This window comes from Syngnathoides biaculeatus, chromosome 6 (assembly GCF_019802595.1).
Source record: "Syngnathoides biaculeatus isolate LvHL_M chromosome 6, ASM1980259v1, whole genome shotgun sequence".
NCBI classification, from domain to species: Eukaryota; Metazoa; Chordata; class Actinopteri; order Syngnathiformes; family Syngnathidae; genus Syngnathoides; species Syngnathoides biaculeatus.
Genome location: NC_084645.1, coordinates 24,342,934 through 24,366,116, shown reverse-complemented (window position 1 = coordinate 24,366,116; position 23,183 = coordinate 24,342,934). Strand labels below are relative to the sequence as shown.

At 43.0% G+C, this 23,183-nt stretch overlaps 1 long non-coding RNA gene across 1 annotated transcript in view; it reads right to left on the bottom strand.

The window, feature by feature from the left end:
* Nucleotides 1–1,317: 1,317 nt before the first annotated feature.
* The window catches only part of LOC133501893 (uncharacterized), a 207,149-nt gene continuing 185,283 nt past the window's right edge, over nt 1,318–23,183 (bottom strand). Inside the window, exon 5 of the long non-coding RNA XR_009795308.1 lies at nt 1,318–1,464. This is a non-coding gene — a long non-coding RNA (uncharacterized LOC133501893). The remainder of the gene's footprint in view (nt 1,465–23,183) is intronic.

The window sequence follows — 23,183 nt, the reverse complement described above, 5'->3', positions numbered from 1 at the left end:
GTTTGTGTAAATACGTTGGAGTCTAAAACCAATTAAAGGGCAACAACGTCTAGCAAAGTACGACTTTGGGCTTCACGTTTGGAACAATCATCTCCCGTCTTTCGTAAGCCCACACTTGACTGCACGATTAAGGCGTGAAAACACTTCAAGCCTCAGGCGCCTTAAATAGGTAGTCGGTTCTCGAACGTCGGTTTTTGAACGAAAATTTCCAGATTTTGCTTCTTATTTTGAGCGAAAATCCGCTCCCGAAAAATCCCAGAAATAACGTAACGCGCACGGGCTGACCAGCAACCCACGACGCGCTTTGTTATTGTGTATAACGCAACCGCTGTACGCAGACGTGTCCCGGTAGCTACGTTTACTGACTGTTTTTTTGTTCCTATTGAGGACTATTAACCCCCAATCACGGCTCTAAAGAAGTGACACTAGATAAATTCTTTGGGAAAACAAAAGAACTTCCGGAGTGGGGGGGGGGGGGTCACCCCCACCCAAAAGATTTGATAGTTAATAGTTTTGGATTATTTTCATGAACGTTAATAATGCTCTGTCCCATTAGCGTTTCTGCCTTTTTGTTTCGTTTCGAAGATTTCGTTTACTCGAGTTACGAGTTAATATTTTTGTTACTTTTTGTAAAAGTAAAAAAAAATTATTTGCTTTTTTCTCTTCATTATTGCTTGTTTAAAGTTTTTCCATTTTTGTTAATTAAAAAAAAAAAGGTGGAGTCGCTACAGAGATGGCAGTGCACTCCCAAGCCTAGCCGACTCTACTACTAAAGCATACATTTTAAGCAAAAAATAAATACATTTCTTCAATCATTTCATGATTTAAAGTATTCAAATTATACATGTATTTCTACTATACAGTTTATGTCAGGAAAAGGTAAAAAAAATGCTTTAAAAAACTTATTTTTAGGCCTGGAACGCATTAGTTCTTTTTCCATTAATGATAATGGGAAACATCGATTCGGATTTCGAACAAATCACTTCTCGAACCGCCTTCTGGAACGGATTGTGATCCAGAACCGAGGTGTTACTGTATATCCCACTGCTACAACGGGGCGCTCTAAAGTGGCCATGGCAGTGCGAAACCCCGGTCCACACACTGCTGAGGGGCGAATTATTGTTCAACAATAACGACAACAGTAATAATAATAATAATAATGATTGTAAAAATGAAACTAATATTTTGACTTCAGAGTGGATTTGACAACTGAGTTTCAATTTTCCTTTGTTTCATTTTTTTGGGGAGTGTAGGGATATTTTATATCAAATACATAAATTAAAAACTTGCCTCCGCGTGGACACACTTTAACCTCGGGGTCGGACTTCGCCAGCCTTCCGATCGTTTTTGATGTCTTCCCGTGAATATCCCATCGGGGAACGTTTCCTTCTGTCTGCTTCGTGCAATCTTGAGTGGGGTGACATGACTGGAAGGACTCGGCGCCAGAGGGTCACAGTTCAAGTCCTGCAGCGGACAGAACGTTCAAGTATTTTAATGTATTCGGTGCGCAACACAAACTGTAGTAAGCAAGTGAAGGGATTAAAATCAATAAAATGATTGACATATTTTGGCCTCTGGTAGACTTAAGTGGATGCAGGAGCAAAAATATGGATTTAATCACAAAGCAAATTCTTGACACTTCCCCAGCCCCGCCATTAAAAAGAGCGATACAAAATGCGCAAAATGTCGGCGGCGGGCGTTTACGGCCGCGCGCGCGACACGAGCGAACGCGTGGCATTGACGGCCTGTCACCGGCGTTCCAAACCCTCATCTGTAATCATCCGATGGCCTAATGGCGGCTCCGACAAGCGCGTTTGTGTCGTATGCGCACGCTGTCGTACACGAGGGAGGGCACATTCATCACGTTTACATAATGCCGGTTGCTGTTTGGTGTTTTTTTCTTTTTCTTTTTTTACATCATCACATCATTTTCAGCATCTTTCCACACAAAGCCGAAGTGATCTTTCATCCCGTTTTCCAACAAGTTGAAAGCAAAGGTGTTCAAAGTCTGGTCTGTGGGCCATTTGTGAAAAAAAGCATGTGGGGATATTTGGGTCCGAAGTGCACGTCTGTATAGTTGCGTCCAAAATGATACCAGTTCAATGTGATTAACCAAATTAATCCACGTTTTCAGTATATTTTTTATTGCTACCTATCAAACAATCAAAAATATACTGAAAACGTGTATTATTCAAATTGACCTGCAATTATTTTGAACACTATTATGGTACTTGAGTTACAACTTAAAGTGAAAGTAGTTTTCTCGTCAGAGCAAATATAAAAAAATCAAATAAAATATGCACCGAAACTCTGAATTATATTTTTTTAATGCATAAACATGCTCAAGTCAAAGATAAATATAACTTAAGTGGACATTTTGGTTTCAAAACCACGTCTGGTCTACCAGTGATGACAAAAATGTTTTGTGATTTAGAAAATATTGATTTTCTGCACGGTGTCACAGCTGTTAAGCGTTGGCCTCACAGTTCTGAGAACCAGGGCTCAAATCCCGGTATGGAGTTTGCAAGTTCTCCCCGTGCCTGCGTGGGTTTTCTCCGGGCACTCCGGTTTCCTCCCACATCCCCAAAACATGCAACGTTAATTGAACACTCTAAATTGCCCATAGGTGTAATCGTAAGTGCGACTGTTGTCTGTCTCCATGCGCCCTGCGATTGGCTGGCAACCAGTTCAGGGTGTACCCCGCCTCCTGCCCGTTGACAGCTGGGATAGGCTCCAGCACTCCCGCGACCCTCGTTAGGATAAGCGGCTAAGAAAATGGATGGGTGGATGGAAAAGTGTAATGTAATATAGTACAGCCTCGGTTCTCGAACGTCCCCGTTCTCGAACAAATTGGTTTTCTAACGAAAATTTGGAGATCCAGCACTCCCCGCAGCCCTTGTGAGGAAAAGCAGCTAAAAAAATTGATGGATGGATAAATTGCCCCGAGGTGTAATTGTGTGACTGCTTGTCTCTAAGGTAACCAGTTCAGGGTGTACTCCGTGTTTCCTGCCCGTTGACAGCTGGGATAGGCTCCAGCCACTCCCCACGAACCTCGTGAGGATAAGGGGCTCAGGCAAAAGATGGATGGATGATTATCTGCTTGACAAATAAATAAGAAATCCCAAATTAATTTGAATGATTGTCTAAAAGAAGATCCGAGGTATTGATGACTCTAAAGAAACCGTTGTGGTTAAATGTTAAGTCTACACTTTTGCGGTCTTATTTTTGGAGCGACTCAACTGTCATAATTGTTCATAGCTCATAAACCCACTTGTGGCTCTCTCTCACTGCATTTTGAGATACTCCACTACTGCGCGAAAGTGTTGTGTAGAGCATCCACTTGTCATCGGACCATGCTTCATGTTTTTGGATCTTGCCTATAGCCTGGCGTTTTTGTGGTTCAGCCTCTTTTGGACTGCTTATTGGTATACGAACTCAGTTTGGAATGAAACCACGTTTAACATGATGTCCTCGTCTCGGAGTCCTGCATTTGGGTCCAGCCTCATGCTCATGACACCTGCTATATGTGCTGCATCACAAAACTGGAATAGATACTGACATGCAGTTGGTAACAAATTATTATCCATAACACATTTTTTTTTATTATTTTTTTATATTTATGGGGATTAAAATCTAATTAAATTTGAGTTAGAAGGAAACAAAATTTTGGAGTGATTATCTTGCATTTTGGGGCTGCCATCGTGATATTTCTTTTTAAACAGTGGAATTTAAGTCATGTGTTAAATAGTATTTCAGACTTTAATTTTAATGATGGTGTCACCTATCTGCTTCAACATTTTAAAAAAATAATAAAATCCACAGTCAAAAAAAATAATAGTGCAATATTTCAGGATTATTTATTTGTGAACTACGCTCTTTGTAAATCCGTTGAGTCAATGAGCATTTAACAAAAAGACAGTTTTGATCTCTTCTATTTTTTTTAGTTTTAAAAAAATAGCAAAAATCTTTTCATATCTGTCCGTGGCGCAGATATGTTTGTACACAGTGTGACAAGGGAGTGAGACAAATGTCTTCATCTAGCACAAAACAAAGTCTACAAAGCGCTTTTCATCGGGGAAGGAGCATGGAGTGAAAATAAAAAAGATGAAATAAAAATATGAACAAAGGCGGCGCCAGTGCGGGACACCGTTGGAGGACGTAGCAAAAAATAAAAAAAATACATAAAAAATGGCGGCTTTCATCTATTCAAGGTAAATGCAGTCGAGAGTCCTCACAATCACACGAGGGGAGTTCGGGACATTTCCTGAAAACCTCACGTCGATCCCCCTGGGAGAGATGTCACGCATTCGTACGGGGCTGACCTTTGAACTGCTGAGAAGTCGGCTGACGTGGGTGACGGAACGTCACGGGGACAAAGACGTGGAAAAATATAAAAAAAAGGGCTGGAGGTCGTCGCTAATTGTTCTACGTTGACGACCACTCGCGTCGTGACTGATGTCCCTTTGAGTCCCGGCAGTGTTACACACCCCACGGAGTTGAAAGCGAGACGGGACGGGGAGAGAATGACAACCGGGTCGGGTTCTGTTTGGGCCTCTTAGACATGACCGTGTTCCCCTGAGTACTAAAAAAATTCACCAATCCAATTTTCTTGGGGGGAGAAAAACTGGTGACCAGTTCAGGGCGTGGTCCGCATTTCGCCCGAAGTAAGCTGGGATGGTCTCCGGCACTCCCCCGACCCTTGTGAGGATAAGCGGCTTGGAAAATAGACAATGGAACGCTATTTTTTTTTTTTTTTGCCCTTTCTGAAATCTTCCACAGTAAAACAAAATGGCGCCAAACTCCAGTTTTTTAGAAAAGCTGTAGTTTGGCACCATCTTGTGGCATCGATAGACAATTCTGAAAGTTTTTTCCAATTACAGTAGAGCCTCGGTTCTCGAACGTAGCCGTTTTCAAACAAACCGGTTTTTGAGCAAAAATCGGTACTCGAACACCCCCGACAAAACCCGGAAATAACTTATTGCGTGCGGGCAGACCAGATGACCCACTTTGTTGGGAATTCCCGCACCACCGAAGAAACCCGGAAATAACTTTATGCGCGCGGCGCAAGCAGATGACCCACCCACAGACGAGCTCTGTTATTGTCAATTTGAACCCCCACGCCCCCCCTGAAAAAAACCCCCAGAAATTACATAATGCGCGGCACAACCAGCGCACTTTTGTTATTCTGTATAACGCAGCTTCTGTGCACAGACGTGTCCCGGTAGTGACTGTTGTCTTTCTTATCGAGGACTATCGTATTAACCCCCAATTGTGGCTCCAAAGAAGGCAAGTTCCTTGTTTAAAGTTATTTAAAAGTTAAAAGTAAAACTTTAAAAGTTATTTTGCACTTTTGTTAATAAAAAAAACGTTTACAAGGCTGTGGGCCGAGTCGCTACAGGTACGGCAATGCACTCCCAACCTAGCGTACTCTACCATTAAAGCATACATTTAAAGCAAAAAAAATATAGATTTTTCTTAAATTATTTTATTATATAAAGTATTTAAACTATGCATGTATTTCTACTACGCAGTTTATTATCAGGAAAAGCCTTAAAAATGCTTTAAAAAGCCCAATTTTTTAGGCTTGGAATGCATTATTCCTTTTTCCATTCATTGTAATGGGAAACATCAATTCGGTTTTCGAACAAATCACTTCTCGAACCGTTTTCTGGAGCAGATTGTGGTCGAGAACCAAGGCATCACTGTATGAATATTTTTCCTGAATACATGTTTTGAGTTAAAAGCTGTTTAAATATAGAAGACATTGGAAAAATAATTGTATAATTACAGAATGTTTGAAGATTATTGTTTGAAAAAAACTGATGAGTGTGTATAATAACGCATAATGATTTGCCTATGTTTCAATGAAATATAATTTTCCTTTTTGTTAGTGAATTATACAGTTTTTCCACTTTGACCATCTTACACATGACTGTTGATGTCCACTAAGCTTCAGGCAATTTATTCATCATTTGGACAATATTAGTCTCTTGTCCAAAGTAATTGACACACCTCTATTGGCGCAAAGTTACATTTTAATGAAGCAGATACCAAATCATCACGTCGGCGTTGGAAAAAAAAAAAAAAAAAAAAATTGAGGCTTGAGGGATTTACGGGTTCGGGCTGCATCTCTATTTACGTTTTACCGTGCATCAGCATACGTACGGCACGGAAAAGCGCTTTACATGTATTAACGTGTGCCGGCACTTTCAAACGCAAGGGGGACAAGGGGGACAAGGATCCGTAGTGTCGAATTACAATCAAATCCTCTTGTCGGGAAAAAAACCGAAGAGGTTTTCCAGTTTGGGTGCGATACGAGGCTCACGGAGCTCAATATGCTCAGTGAGAATTAATATTCCCGTTTCTGCAACCCTGCTCCAAATCTAGGGCTTAACTGCTAATGCTAATATAACTCCTGCAAGTTCCGCGGAAGGGCCTACAAGCACTGGAGCCAGTTAAAGAGGGAAATAGTACGAGTACACTACAGGGAGCATTTGCCAGTTCGTTGCCTTGCGTTAGTGAGTTGCATTCACTTCCTGTGGGAGTCTCCGCTTCTATGCGTAAGTTAGAGCAAGTCTAGTCACAGCGATTCTGTGCCCTTTTGTTTGATCCTGTCCTGTTGAGTTGTTAGTTTGCCCCATAGTCATCGGACCTTGCTGCATGTCTTTTGGATCCCGCCTAGCCTAGCGTTTCTGTACCTCCGCCTTGTGGGACTGCTACTTGATGTATGACCCAGTTTCCGGAATAGACTGCATTGAACATTATGCCTCTGCCTCGAAGTCCTGCATTTGGACCCGCCCCCGTATCGGAGATTTGTGACACTAAAAAGGAGGGCGAAAAATGCAAAAGATACTCCCGGCACACAAACACGGGCAAGCATTCGTCAGACAAAATGGCGGAGAGGGGACAGGTGACGTAAAGTCGAAACGTCTTGGGTCGAGACCGCTTTAACCCGAGGACTCCCCGTATCATGATCATTACAGAGCGCTTTTAGAGGGAATCATTGCAATAAAACAAAACATTTCTGGAACAGTCCCGATTCGATGTGTGATATACTGTATATATGTGTGCGGGTGGATCCTGTCCTGTTGAGTTGAGAGTTTGTCCCATAGTCATCAAAGTCCTGCATTTGGGTCCTCCCCCGTACCGGAGGTTTGTGACACTTTGGGGCAATAATGTCTAAAAAGGATGGTGAAAAATGCAAAGATACTCATGGCGCACAAACACAGACAAGCATTTGCCAGACAAAATGGCGGAGAGAGGACAGGCGTTGTAAAGTCGAAACGCCTTGGGTTGAGACCGTCTTAACCCGAGGACTCCCCGTATCATGATCATGACGGAGCAATTTTGGAGGGAATCATTGCAATAAAACAAAACATTTCTGGAACTGTCCCGGTTCGATGTGTAATATACTGTATATATGTGTGTGCGTGGATCCTGTCCTGTTGAGTTGTTGGTTTTCCCCATAGTCATCGGACCTTGCTGCATGTCTTTTGGATCCCGCCTAGCCTAGCATTTCTGTACCTCCACCGTGTATGACCCAGTTTACATTGAACATTATACCTCTGCCTCGAAGTCCTGCATTTGGACCCGCCCCCGTACCAGAGGTTTGTGACACTAAAAAGGAGGGCGGAAAATGCAAAGATACTCCCGGTGCACAAACACATTACAGAGCGATTTTAGAGGGAATCATTGCAATAAAACAAAATATTTCTGAAACTGTGTCGGTTCGATCTGTGATATATTTATATATGTTTGTGTGTTTTCGGAAGAACATCCTTTAAAGAGGTAAAAACTCTAGAATTGCTAAGAAAGAAAAAAAAAACCATCAGTGCTCACGTTTACCTTGCAATTTAAGTCTATTTATGTTTTGCGCCTTCCTTTTTTACCCCAAGGTGGGTATTTTCCAAAATCGCTTCACCCCCACCTTTTTATTTTTTTTTTCTCCATTGTCATTTGATTTAAAGAGAAATCATCGAAAAACACGAGCGAGATGTTCCCGTGAATTGGCCGAAGCAGTGCAGACCAAAGTACCGCAACCAAATGGAAAATGGAGTGCGCGTTTATGAACAACCAATCGCGCTCACAATCACACCGAGGGGATATTTAGAGTGTCCAATCAATGTTGCATATTTTTGGGATGTGGGAGGAAACCAGAAACCGGAGTGCCTGGAGCACGCGGGCACGGGAAGAACATGCAAACTCTACGCAGGCAGGGTCGGGATCGAACCTAGGTCCTCAAAACTGTGAGGCCAACGCTTTACCAGCTGTTTATTATCATGAAAAGCTAAAAAAAAAAAAAAAAAAAGCCAAATTTTTTAGGCTTGGAATGCATTATTTCTTGGTGTGCACGGCGGCCATGTTGAAGCGCTTTCAAAGAGAGCATTAGCACAACAGCCTCCCGCCATGCCTGCGAAACGAGCGGCTTTTTAATTATGAAGATGAACCTGCGCGCGGTGTCCGATCGGCTCGGCGAGCATGAAAGGAAAAGCGAACGGCCGTCGATCGTCTTATCCAGAAACTATCGCGGCCTTTGAAAACAACCGATAAGGAAAGCGTCGCGATTCGCCCGATGCAAATTCTTTATGCGCGTCGAGTTTCATTCATTCATTCATTCATTTTTCAAAATTCATTTCGGGGGAAGCGGCATTGAGTGGAATGACACGCCGCGGAAGTCAATCGCATCATCTGGTGTGTTTGAGGCGGCAGTGCTTTCGAGTGGGCTCTTTTGAAATGATGGGACTTTATTCTTGAAAAATGTTTTTCATATGGTTGGGTTTGCGGGGGCGTCGCTTTGTGTCTCGTGTGCATAATTTTTTTTTTGTTTTTCCAGGAATATAAACTATTTTTCATAGAATTGCTTTGTTACTCTTACATGTTCTGATAGCAATGTCACAATTATTATTCCCATATTTTTTTCTTTTAAATGAACATCTTTGGGGGGCACGGTGGTTCAGCTGGCATAGTGTTGGCCTCACAGTTCTGAGGACCCGGGTTCGATTCCGGCCCTGCCTGTGTGGAGTTTGCATGTTCTCCCCGTGCCTGTGTGGGTTTTCTCTGGGTGGGCACTCCGGTAAAAAAAAAAAAAAAAAACGTGCAACATTAATTGGACATGCTAAATCACAGGTGTCAAACTCAAGGCCCAGTGGTCAGATCTGGCCCGCCGCATGATTTTATGTGGCCCGCAAAGGCAAATCATGTATATCAAACTTCCATGATTTTTGTGAGACCAAATTTCAAATTCTCATATCATAAATGATCAAGTTGATATATTGGAAGCATTTTTGTGTTATCAAATATGAACAGCAGTTGAAAAACCTATTACGCTTGATTTCGGATTCAAAACCAGTTCATTAATTTCATCTGTAAATATCATGAGGCGAAAGATTTTCATGGATTCACAGTCATAACGGCCCTCTGAGGAAAAAATCATAACTACAATGTGGCCCCTGAGAAAAAATGAGTTTGACACCAATGCTCTAAATTGCCCCTAGGTGTGATTGTGAGTGCGGCCGATTGTCTCTACGTGCCCTGCGATTGGCTGGCAGCTCAGTGTGTACCCCGGCTCTTGCCCTTTGACAGCTGTGGTAGGCCCCAGCACTCCCCGCGACCCTCGTGAGGATAAGCGGCAAAGAAAATGGACGGATGAACATTTTTCTTGTATTATTGTTACATCATTCCGACTTGAATTCTTGTCGCGGATAAAACTAGAAGGTCACCGGCGTAAACATTTGAATCGCTCGGCGCCTCGACTAAATAATACGTACGACCAAGAAAAAAAAAAAAATGATAAAAAATTTGAAATGCCAGCTTTGGCTCTTGCAGGAATATCCTGGCCACTGAGGTGCCACAAGATTCATTGAGACGCACTCACACTAGTGGCTGTTCATTCCGCTCGAACGTTCTCGTGGCTGCCTCGGAGCTCGTGGATGGATCCAGCCAGAAGCCCCCCTGAGCGTAAACACATCCCATAATAGACACTTTTCTTCTAAATGCTAACAGCCCCCGAAAAGGTCTCCGCGTCTCAGAGAATTGCTACACACAAGCGGCGGCGGATAAAGACGACACGGTAATCTCCGCATTGGCAGCACGGCCGTAATTAACACGTTTTTCCAGCGGCGCATAAATTTAAAGCTCCGTCAAACTTTCCCTTGTAGGTGCTTACTCGTGTTAATTCTGACTTCATTAAAGGGAAGGACGCAAATTTGGGGGATGAATTCAATTTTTGGTTAAACTCGATTATGATATTAGACCAATAAATGAGCAAAACACTTTTGACTCAAAGATACACGACGTTTTAGTTGTACTACAGTGACAGCTCGAGATATGAGTTTAACTTTTGTTCAGACACCCGTAATTCAAATATCACAAATCAACTTTCCCCATTCAAATGACTGGAAATGCCATTAATCCGTTCAAGCAACCTCCAAAAATCCAACAGAAAATATCTTCTGTAATGTTATGTGTCTTTATTTGGGGGAAAAAAAGCACTCTATAATATTAAAGTTTATGAAACCAAGTCATAGCAACTGCTACTGTAATTAAAGAATGTAAAAAATGAAAATTTCTGCATCATGATTCATTTGTTGCGGCTCCTTCTGGTGTGTGCGACTTTAGTAAAGTCACGCATACACAAACAAAAGTTTCATAACGACTGCAAATAACTCAGGAAGCCAGGTGCAGTGCCAGCTGAAGATATTCCTGTGCATATTGTTTTATTGTCTGTCTATATGTATTTATCCATGATTATGTTCCAATATCTTTCGCTTAAAGCATTGTAACAGCTGCCCCATCGAAGCGGTTTGTTAGCCTGTCCACATTGTTAGCATTAAGGTGGCATAACAATACATTTTGTTAGCCGCTTATCCTTACAAGTGTCACGGGGAGACTCGAGATTTTTTTGACAACTTCATTAGACCTTTAAGCTTTATCTCATGCATTATTTGGTGCTTAGGAGTAAGCGTATTTGTCTATCCATCCATCCGGCCATCCATTTTCTTCGCTGCTTATCCTCACGAGTGTCGCGGGGAGTGCTGGAGCCTATCCCAGCTGTGAACGGGCAGTAGGCGGAGTACGCCCTGAACCGGTCGCCAGCCAATCGCGGGGCACATCGAGACAAACAGCCGCACTCACAATCACACCGGGGGGGAACTTAGGGTGTCCATTTAATGTCGCATGTTTTTGGGATGTGGGAGGAAACCGGAGCGCCCGGAGAAAACCCACGCGGGCACGGGGAGAACATGCAAACTCCACACAGGGCGGGTCCGGGATTGAACCCGGGACCTCAGAATTGTGAGGCCGACGCTTTCCATCTGATCCGCCGGCATAACATTAACAAGGTAATTTTTTCTTAAATATGCAACATGTAAGGCTCCGTTTTCTGTTTATTCGGAGAGGAAACTTCGACGGGGAGTGACAAACCGCTTGAAGCCTCATTTTTTTGGAAAACTGCTTTTTGTTGTGAAGTGAGTCGGGAAAGTGATTTCGTCCGTAACGCGGCATCATTTGCACGCATAACGCCGCACAATGAAATCTATATTCGAGCGCGTCAGAAAGGGCGGCCACACAGACACACCACACAAGTCGTCATTGTTGGGGGCAATGTTGCGAGTCCCATTCTTCGATTGGACCTGGTTGGGCGGGCGGACGGACTATCTTCAAGCGGCAGGCTGTTTACCGGCTTTGTTCAATCCATACCGAAGGCCTCTTTAGTTTCAGTAATGAGAGCGTTGGACGGATATTTAAGCACCCAATTCGACCGGCTTGTTTCGAATCAAACGCGCGTGGCCCTCGTCCTCGAAAGGTGCCATCGACGCCGGAGTGCTTTTTGCTCCTCCGGGTATGGCCGGTTGGGCGTCCTTACAATAAACGTGACATTCGGGATTATGAGGCGCCATAAAGAAGAGGCTTGTGGGGATTTGGAGGCTTTGTTAACATGCCATTCATCTGGAACAAAACATTTCAAAATAAAGAAGGAAAAGTGCACAGGCCGCCTATACAGTGCATCGGAAAATGCTCCATAAATGTTTGAACGCGGGCGGTAAAGCGTTGCCCTCGCGGTTCTGGGGTTCCGGGTTCAATACCGGACCCCGCCTGTGTGGAGTTTGCACGTTCCCCCCGTGCCTGCGTGGGTTTCCTCCCACATCCCAAAAAGCATGCAACGTTAATTGGACACTTTAAATTGTCCCTAGGTGTGACTGTTGTCTGTCTCAATGTGTCCTGCGATCGGCTGGCGACCAGTTCAGGGGGTGGCGGTTTATGTGGCCCGCAAAGGCAAATCATGTATATTGAGATAGGCTCCAGCACTCCCCGCCACCCTCGTGAGGATAAGCGGCTAAAAAAAATGGATGGAAATGGATGTATGAAATGTGTTTTTTTTTTTTTTTAAATAACACATTTCCTTGCAGACTTGTTTAGTTTTGTGACACATTAAAGTAGATTTTTAGGAATTATCACAATAAAATTTTCAGATGTTAAGATTTCAATTTTGGGGGGAGGGTTTGGGGTAGAATAAAATGAATAAAAACCACTTTCATTTTTATTTTTTTTAATTTTTTTTATTTTAATTAATTTTAATGTAATTTTTTTGTAATTCGATGCAATCTGTTTTTCCAATTTAAGTACACTGGTGCCCTGAGATACGAGTGACCCGTAAAAACGTTTTGAGATACGAGTCATTAAGTCTTTTTTTTTTTTCCTGCTCTCAACTGCGAGTTGTTGGTAATGAACTCGCCTCAATTGACTTTACGACAAGCAGTGGTTGGGATCAGCGTTGTGGTGTTGCAACCCTAAAACAATGGATATTACACAACTTGTAGAGCAACACATGTAGACAGAACACGTAATAATACTCGGGCTTATTTTCTTTATCATCTGTGAAAAATGACATCATTCTACATATCATATATGATATTTGGACTACTGTTTATTGCTCTGAGTTGTCATTCCTGCATTTCCCGTACATCTGTAGGTCAGTATTACACGGCCCCCAGGTGGCCAAGTCGCACAAACTATTAGGAGCTTCAACAGCTGCAAAAAATCAACTGTTCCAAAAATGTATTGTAAAATAAAAAAAATTTAATCATAAATTTTCATCCATCCATTATCGATTCTGTGTTTTCAGCATGTGACTCAAGAGGAAAACACTAAGAACTGTTTGAAATCAATCTTCTAGGAGTGAGTGGTTTTGCTTTCTCTTCAATAGCCAGATAGATTTGAATTTTGTTAAACATCCTTTTCCGGGTCAGGTCGCGGGGATACCCAGACTTCCCTTTCCCCAGCCACTTCTTCCAGCTCTTCCGGAGGGATCCCGAGGAGTTCCCGAGCCAGCCGAGAGACATGGTCTCTCCAGCGTGTCCTGGGTCGTCCTCGGGGTCTCTTTCCGGAGGGACATGCCCGGAACACTTCACACCAGGGAGGCCTTCGGGAGGCATCCGAATCAGATACCCCAACCACCTCATCTGGCTCGTCTCAATGCGGAGGAGCAGCAGCTCGCTCGACACTGAGCCCCTCCCGGATGACCGGATACATTTTCATGTTTTTCGAATAATAAATGTCTGCTTATCGAGCAAAAGCCCTTGCGTGTGTTGCAATTAGTTTTTTCGTTCCTTCTCGAAAAGCACTTTCCTGGAGCCCGTCCATGTCGAAGGAAAGGTCAACTTTGTAGGAGGCACTCGGGCTCTTGCAGAAATGTGCTGTCAACGCACGTACGTACGAAGCGGACTAAAACATGGCCGACTGAGCCGTCAAAGATGCATTCGCAAGATCCCTCGATAGCAAATTTGGCTTGCGGCAAATTCCGAGGGGCCCAATCACTTCCACTGAGGCGTCACGTCTGCCTTCGGAGAGACTCTAACCTTCATTTAAACCTCACGTTAAGTCCGAGCATATACATTTTCCCTTTCCGAGCGCTGGGCCGGAAGCACGCGCTCTCCCAGAGGATGTGCTCCCGGGGATGGAAAGTTCACGTCCGGAAAAAAAAAAAATACGCCAGTGAGCAAATATCAGCCGTGACTTTAAGGGACTCTCACGCGATGCGAAAGATTTCAATGAGATTCCAGTGAGTAGTGCACTGGCGCAAACCAAAGTATCAGGAAAATACTCGTTTGGAACAAGCAACTGAGCGGTGTTATATATTAATATAATTTTTAATTGTTGGAAAATAGTAGCGTCTCTGGAGTGCCTCTCCAAATGAAAACAACCAAATAAAAATGTGTCGCCGACCGAGCCGCCCTGCACTTCCACTCAGCTATTATGCAAGAGTGGAGCTAATTTACAGCGCTGTCAAGAACCTCTTGCTCCAATTCTCCAATGGAAACAACGGCCAAAATCCAACTGTAATAGTTCATTTTTCACAAATATTTGCTCGGGTTTACATATTCAAATGATCGCTGTGACATTGCAAGGAAAGCAAAATGTCACTTTTATTTTGTTCAGGCCCACACGCTACCTCCGGTCCCGGGAGGCTACTTTGAGCCCGCGGGCGCCATGTTGGTGAACCTCGTTCTATGGATTAATGACAAAATAAGTTGATGGTTTTCCGAAGATGTGTGCAGTCACTGTGATTTGACAGGCGCAGTCGAGCGCGAAAAATCATACGCGTAAAATTTGCTACGGGTATAAATACATAGATATTGAAAGACGTCGCTTATTTTGTGTGGTCTTGACCAATATTCCCTCTAAGATGCGCCACTGCGCAGTTGCGCACTTGTCGCACACGCTCAGCGCACATGAAAATCGATACAGCGCAGTGAACCACAGCCTGTCGTCTGCTTCTACTTCCTACTTAACCTCACACCGCCCCCCTCTGCTCTTAAAGGGGTACACTCATAGTTACAAACACACCCGTAACTTTATATCTGCGGGCATGACTGACCACACCGGTACGTTTTTCAAATGTGAGTGACTGTGGGTGTCTTGTTACATGTGATCTATATTTAACACATTGTAATTAAAAAAAAAAAAAAAAAAAGATCAAACATACAGTCAAACGTGGAAGTAACATCATGGTCTGGGGCTGCCCTGTTACCTCAGGACCTGGACAACTAGCTGCAATTAATATAACTATGATTTCTGCTCTTTCCCAGAAAATTCTGCAGGAAAATGTTCACCCATCTTTTCATTCCCAAAAGCGGGAGGGCACTTGGATTATGGAGTGGTACGACAAACCCATGAAATACTGGCAAGTCAACAACAACCACAAAATAAAAATCAAAAGTCTGGACCTGAATGCACTTGAAATGCTATGGCATGACTTTCAACAAGTCATGCTTGAAAACTCTACAGTTACTGAATTAAAATAACTGCAAGGTAGAATTGGGCATTATAAATCCACAGAGATGTTAAAAAAAATGAAAAAAATAAAAAATCATTGCTAGTTATAGAAAACATTGTATTGCGTTGTTGCTGCTAAGAATGGACCAACCAATTATTAGGTTGGGGAAGCTATTATTTTTTTTTTCCCCACAGGGCCAGGTAGCTTTAAATATATATATGTATTTTCTTTTCTGAATTAATAAAACCACCATTCAATCATCAGTGCTTTCAGAAAAAGACTGAGAAAACTCCTTCAGAGTGGAGTATGCTAAATGTAAATATGCATAGACACTATATATGTATATTGTTAGCTCTGTAAAGAGATGGCAACGATTCACGGTGCGGTGCGGGAAAATGTCTGGGAGCGTATTGTCGGGAAGAAAAAAAAAATTGACGGTCTAACTCATTTATTTAATTACACCCAGGGAATCCTCTATGTGGAGGGCAAGAAAAAAAAGGGCTTCTAGTTGTCAACAAGAAAAAGAAAAAGAGAAAGGGATTATAATGGAATTTGACTTTTCCTCCACATGATATCATGGACAAAATAACAATTACCGTAATTCCCGGGGTACAGAGCGCACCTGATTATAAGCCTCACCCGGTACATTTGTAAAGGAAATATCATTTGGTACATGCATACGCCGCAGCTGTGTAAAAGCCGCAAGTGCCCACATCGAAACACGAGATATTTATAAAGACGGCACACAGAGAGTTTAACGCTAACGTTAGCGCAGCGCTAACAGGGCCGGACCGGTAAAGGTCACTTCCTCGGCACATATATTCCACTGTGTCTCACGCTTATCTTTTCGGCTCTAATGGCCCTTTTGCGGTCGTTAGGAAATATGCACAAATTACCCGCATCACCGCACAAACCGCAGGGTTGAAAGCGTGTGAAAAATGTCGCGGCATATAGGCTGGAAATTACAGTGCTGGGTTAAAATATTAAAAGTACACATTATTAATATTAAAACTACACATTATAGTGATCCAAAATTTTAAAAGAATGGGTGGGGCCCTCAGAGTTTCACATCCCAGCCCCGCCTGTGTGGAGTTTGTGCATTTTCCTGATCCGTGTCTGCGTGGGTTTTCTCCAGGTACTCCGCTTTCCTCCCACATCCCAAAAATATCCATTCATTGGAGACTCTAAATTGCCCCAAGGTGTGATTGTGAGTGTTGTCTCTATGCTCCCTGCGATTGGCTGGCAACCAGTTCAGGGTGTACCCCACCTCCTGCCCGAAAACAGCTGGGATAGGCTCCAGCAATCCCGCGACCCTTGTGAGGATAAGCGGCTCAGAAAATGGAGGGATAGTTGGATTTGTTTTAATTAGAGTAAGTTGATCAATGTATCAGTAACTGTAAAATCTGGATCTCGAAAAATCTTGATTTTGGTGATGAGTCATATTTTACAAAAATCTTTTTTTTTGGGGGGGGGGGTTCATGTCATGTCAAATAATTTCCACAGTGGCTCCGTACGAGTCTTTAATATTTTGCATTCAAGATAACAATGGAATATATTTGAAAACTGACGGGCCGTTGCTTGGAGGTGAAGTCGTGCTCCAAATGTCTCAGTTGCATTCATTTTATTCAGATGACATTTCCGACGGCATAAAATGGAAAAAAAAAAAAAAAAAAAAAACGAGAAAAAACTCAAAAGGTGTAATCCCCAAATGCTCATCAGTGAAAATCAAACAGTTGGACTTCCAACACTGCAGGGTAGATTATAATAGATTGGGGAAATGTTGGGTTTCTACACAGGCTCCAACAGGCACGCTTGTTTATTTACGGCGAGACGGAAATGTCTTACGTTTAAAAGAGTTGCTACGTGCACGGTTCAAACATTTCAGATGAGGTGTCGAACACGTGTCGCGAGCCACATCTTAGGTACGTTTTCCTTCAGAGGGCCGCTGTGACTGTGAAACCGTATGAATATTTCATCACCTCAACGTAGTATTCCATACAGTACTCAACAAATCACAAGTCAAGGGTATATTAGTTTATTCGACTCGATTTCTTATCCCAGTTACTGTAAACAGAGGTTTAGTAAGAAAAAGTGGCTTGAAATATGTGATGTCACTATCCAAGCCGCCTATCCTCACAAGGGTTGCGGGAAAGCTGGAGCCTATCCCAGCTAGCTTCGGGCGAAAGGCTCACTACACCCTGAACTGGTCGCCAGTCAGTCGCGGGGCAGATATCGGCACCATCACTGAGCGGGAATCGATCACACGCCGCCCGCATCAAAGGCAGGCGTGTGTACCACTACACCAATCAGTGACATCTTGAAAGATATAATTTAGTAATTTAATTACAGTAGAGCCTCGGTTCTCGACAACAATCCGTTCTTGAAGGCGGTTCGAATGCTGATTTGCTCGAAAACCGAATCAACCGCTCGCGTTCTGTTGGTTCCGAGTTGTTTTTTTTCGGCGGGTGGGAATTCACGACAGAGTGCGCCGTGGGTCAGATGGTCTGGCCGCGCACGTTCTGTTATTTCCGGGTTTTGTTGGAGGGTGTTCGAGTAACGATTTTTGTTCGAAAACAGAAGCAAAAAAAAAAAGAAACTCAATTTTCGTTCGAAAACTGATTTGTTCGAGAACCGAGGTTGTACTGTGTTACATGAAGGTATGACATTTTTCCATCCATCCATCCATCTATTTTCTTAGCAGCTTATCCTCACAAGGGTAGCGGGGAGTGCCGGAGCCTATCCCAGCTGTCAACGGGCAGGAGGCGGGGAACACCCTGAACTGGTTGCCACTCACAATCACACCTACGGGCAATTTAGAGTGTCCAATTAATGGTGCATGTTTTTGGGGATGTGGGAGGAAACCCACGCAGGCACGGGGAGAATATGCAAACGCTACACAGGCGGGTCCGGGATTGAACCCGGGACCTCAGAACTGTGAGGCCAACGCTTTACCAGCTGAGCCACCGTATGACAATTTTATTCATTTATTTTATAGATTCTAGCGAGAATCACGGAAGCTGACACAATTGACTTTGAGTTCGATCCCTGTGAATTCTCGTGCTATACCTGTGACAAGCTCTCTTCCAAAATGATTCAGAGGGGAACAATAAATGTAAAAAAAAAAAAATTACACATCCCAGTAAATATTTCATTTTTTTTCCAGTATGAATGTGTTAAAAAATTCCCGCACCACTTTTGTTGATCATTAAATCATTTTTTCCTTCCCTCCAAATGCTATGAGTCCAGAAATTCATTCGGTTTTCTTATTTACAACAACAACCACAACATGCAGTGACTGTCAGGTAATATTAACGTCTTATTGTTGTAATCATTTCAAATACTGCATTACGAGTACACCCGGCAGTGAGCCAGCGAGGCGACGAAAATAGAGCGTTTCCCGTTGAGTGCACGCTCAACGCTTCAGTGAACTTGTAACCTGCTCGTAATCATGAAAAGAAATACAGAAAAAGAGCTCCGTATTTTTCTGTGATCCGGTGTTGGAAAGATAATGAGGAATATGAAATACATTTAGCCATTGGAGCAATTCTTACAAATGGTTAGTGCATCCTTGGAATGTTCTCCTCACAATTATGTGCAAAACGGTTTTATTCCTCCATACAATTGATTATGAAACGCTTTCACGAAGGTAACGATGTTGAATAAAAAATTGCTGTACATCATCATTGCGCAATGATGCACGGAGGTTTTGAACTACCAGGGATTATTCGGTCGAAATCATACCAAGAGATTTATTGATTCCATTGGTCATCTGCGCAGAACAGGAGGAATTAATTCATCTTTTTGCAATCTGATGCAATATCAAGAAAGGAATGGTATCGTGTGATGGAACAAAGGAATTTTATGCCGTGTTTGTCGGAACCCGACCGACTTCTAACGATGCACAACCCGAAGATGTGGAGGTTGAAAAAAAACACGATCAAATCCGAACGACGTTGAGCGTTCCGCAAACGACTTCACTTTGAACTCTTCTTCATCCGCTAAATTGTTTGCTCGACTGTCAGGCGATGTCAACCGCACAGAGCGGCTGTCGAGCGCTGCTGAGTTTGCTTCTTCCAAAAATAGCTCTCTCATATTCCGGCAATTATTTTTCCACTTGTTTGCAGCCAAAATGGGGTGGGGTGGGACACCTTTGATGCAAATAAAAAAAAAGTCATGAATACTTCAAATGTCACAAATGTATGGAATAAAAAGTGTTAAGTGTAAAGAACTCTATAAACAGAAATGTCTCTTGTTCTTTGTTCTGAATGTCGTACCAGGGCAGCACCGACTGCCGGAGAAAAATTGCCCGTGTGTTTTTTACGCACTTGTCCAATAAAGCCGATTCTGATCCTGGTGATGATCCCATGAAACCGTAATCCCAAATGGTATGTTTGGTGCACACCCAATACTAAACAAAGAAAGCAACACGTACACGTGGAAGCAAGCATCATGCTTTGGGGATGTTCCTTCTTCACCTGGAGCTGCAGCTTCCGGGTGTGCTAACTTATGCAACTTTGTCAGGTTTACTTAGCCTTTTGCTTAGTCAGGGACAGCTTCTTCAGTGACGTGTCTGGTGATATAGCGTCCGGTAATAGCTAGGCTCACGCAACCCAGCACATTTAAAGTACAATTTCTCGAGGAAGGGAGACAAGAGGAACTTCTTGCTCGTGAGGAGAACGTGGAATGAGTCTTTTTCGCAATCTCCAACCCGTTCTGTCCTCATCTCCACAAATCCTCATTTTTATTCCTTAGTGTGGTCTACATCAAAACAAATCAGACGTGACAAACACAGCAACTGTGACAAAAATAGCCAATCTAGTTTTTGCAATGTCATCATCATCCTCTCGAGTGTTTATGTTGTCTGCTGCATCCCTGTCTGGTGTTTCCACGGCACCCAATGGAAAGTGATTGCATCACATTAAGCAAATGGGCATGAAAAACAACCAATAGAGCAAATATGAGATAAATGTATATCCAATTAATCCAACAAAACTCTCTTCCTCCAATTGAGTTGTCCAGGTTACAGGTCACTTTTTCTTCTTCTTTTCCTTTCGGATTGTCTCGATTAGGGATCGCCACAGCGTGTCATCTTTTTCTATGTAAGCCTATCTCGTGCATCCTCCTCTCTAACAGCCACAATCTTCATGTCCTCCCTCACAACATCCATCAACCTTTTCTTTTGTCTTCCTCTCGCTCTCTTCCCTGGTAGCTCCATCCTTACCATTCTCCTACCAATTTCCTCACTCTCTCGCCTCTGGACATGTCCAAACCATCGAAGTCTGCTCTCTCGAACCTTGTCCCCAAAACATCCAACTTTGGCTGTCCCTCTAATGAGCTCATTTCTAATCCTATCTAACCTGTTGACTCCAAGCGAGAACCTCAGCATCTTCATTTCTGGTACCTCCAGTTCTGCTTCCTGTTGTTTCTTCAGTGCCGCCGTCTCTAATTCGTAAATCATGGCCGCCGTCACCACTGTTTCATAAACTTTGCCCTTCGTCCTAGCAGAGACTCTTCTGTCGCATTCAACACCAGACACCTTCCGCCAACTGGACCCGTTTCTTCACTTCCTTACCACACTCTCCATTGCTCTGTATGGTTGACCAAGTATTTGAAGTCGTCCACCCTCGCTATCGCTTCACTCTTCCTCCTCCGCCCCTCACATTACTTCGAGCCTTACTCCTTTTCCACTTGCTCTCTTGGTTAAAGTTCACTTTAATGTTGGGGAAAAAAAACTTTGAAATTATTTATTATCCTGCCATATCGTGATTAAAAACCTGGCCTTTGAATGGGGTGAATAGACCTTTTTTTCCACCCAGTTTAAATCTCAGATTCATAATAGCATCGTTTTTCATATCGTAGTTATCGAGCCCAGTATAAATATTTCTATTTATCTTCTCATCCTCCATCCCTTCACGAAAGGCCAAAATAGACCCTTCTCTTCAGAAGCCTGCGATATCAAACTATTAAAGAATGAGTCTCGTTATTATTAATACAGTCCCGCTCACAAAGAAATCTTTGGCTTAAATCATTTAAATTCTACCCCCCAAGGTAAACAGAACACTATTGCAGATGTCTAACAATAGGGAATATTTTTAAAGCGCAAGAAAAGCAATAACCAAGGTCATTGCGGTGGCTGGAGAGAAAGATGGCAGCTTTTTTCTAGTACATGTCCAAGCCAATTACACCAAAAAAAAAATGCATTTATTATTTTTCAGATACGGTATGAGGAACCTTGTTTCCCACTGATATTTGGAAGGCTCCTCATTCTCTCCTGAGCTTTGGGGAAAGCGGCGGAGATATGAATTAGAGCCAGAATGGAGCGCTCGTACTTAAACGATAAATATCTTGTCGAGAAGCCGTTTCTGTCGCGGGAGAAAAAGAAAGTCTTTGGCCCCAGGGCACTCCGGAGCAGCGAGTGGGAAGCTGCTCGTTCCCACCCTCCGGGACTCACGGCGGACTAAGAAACCGTCGGCGCTTTTCGACGGCAACAAATTGAGAATTCCTCGAAGAGTGAACACTTCAAGATGATCCGGCTCAATCCGGAATGTGCCAGAAAAGAGCTCAACATGCTTAAAGCTGTTTTTGTTTAACACGCAACTCATGATCCCTGTCTTGCCCATTTCCTTTCCTGTCCTTGTCCTATCCTATTCTGTCCTGTCCTGTCTTTCCTTCACAGGCTGTATCACTACAGTCTTATGCAACATCCATGTTTACTGTTTCTTTGCTTTAGCTATGAAAAATGATTTGCTTTTCTCATTCTGTTTACAGTTAGCGATTTGTCTTTGCCTCCCTCACCCCTCTAGAAATTCTGCTCTGTTCGACTGATCCACTCTGATCCCCAATAAACGTCGATTAAAATACTAAGACATCACAGAGGAAGCTCAAAAATTCCACCGTGACACAGTAAAACTGATCCGGCATAAAGGGGACGCAGATCCTCCATTCTGCGTGATCTAACAGCCGAACAGGACATGGATGACTGCCTTATTAGAGTCACGTGACCACAACGGGATCTACTGTAATGGCTGCGAATAGCTTGTACAAACACACAGCATATGATTGTGTCCGTAATTTCTCTTTATTCAACGGCAATTGACCGTGGGGCCACATGAGACCTCGACTCGGTCCGGACGCGGAGAACGATCCGCTATTTGAAACTTTCCGCAAGAGGGGTTGAACCGATTTTGTTCGACTTGGTGACTCAGCACGGATATTATTCTCTTCAAGTCGATTCATCGCTAACGGTTGCCTGATCATAACGCTCTGTGGAGCAGTGAAATATCTGGTCAACATCTGCACAGATCCAAGATAATTAAGATTTCTCTCGGGACCGCCAGTGAGGAACGACGGCGGTGGCGCGAAGTAAAACTTTGTGTTCCAAAGCGTGACGTTTAATATTGCAGACAGAAATGGAGTGCTAACAAGTACTCATTTATCATCAAAGATGTTTGCTAGAACAGACACCCAAAATCGCTTCAGAAATTAATTTGTAATTAATTTAAATCAGTTTTTCAGCGTGTAGCCTGCAACATCTGCTCGGATAATGTTTTTGTCTTTTAGATGTGACAAAGCAGCAAGTGGTTCATTGCTAAGCAGGTTATTCTCAGAAGATCTGTTCCAACTAATTAAAGTGCCGGAAAATAGTTTTAGAGACTACTGCTGCAGCGTCTTCAGTTTTGAATGTATGTTGGAATATAATTCACTTTTCTCGTTTTATTAAAAGTACAGATGGCAGTTAAGTCTAAATTTGGTTGGTTGGTTGGTTGACATTTGTATGAAATAAATGTTCATCTAAAAAAGGTAAATATGCTTCCAAACTGGGTAAAGCCTGGAAAGCATCAGAAATAATCTACCGAATGCAAATGTCCTTACTTTGGACAAAGTTCAGGATCATGACTTGGTCCAGCCA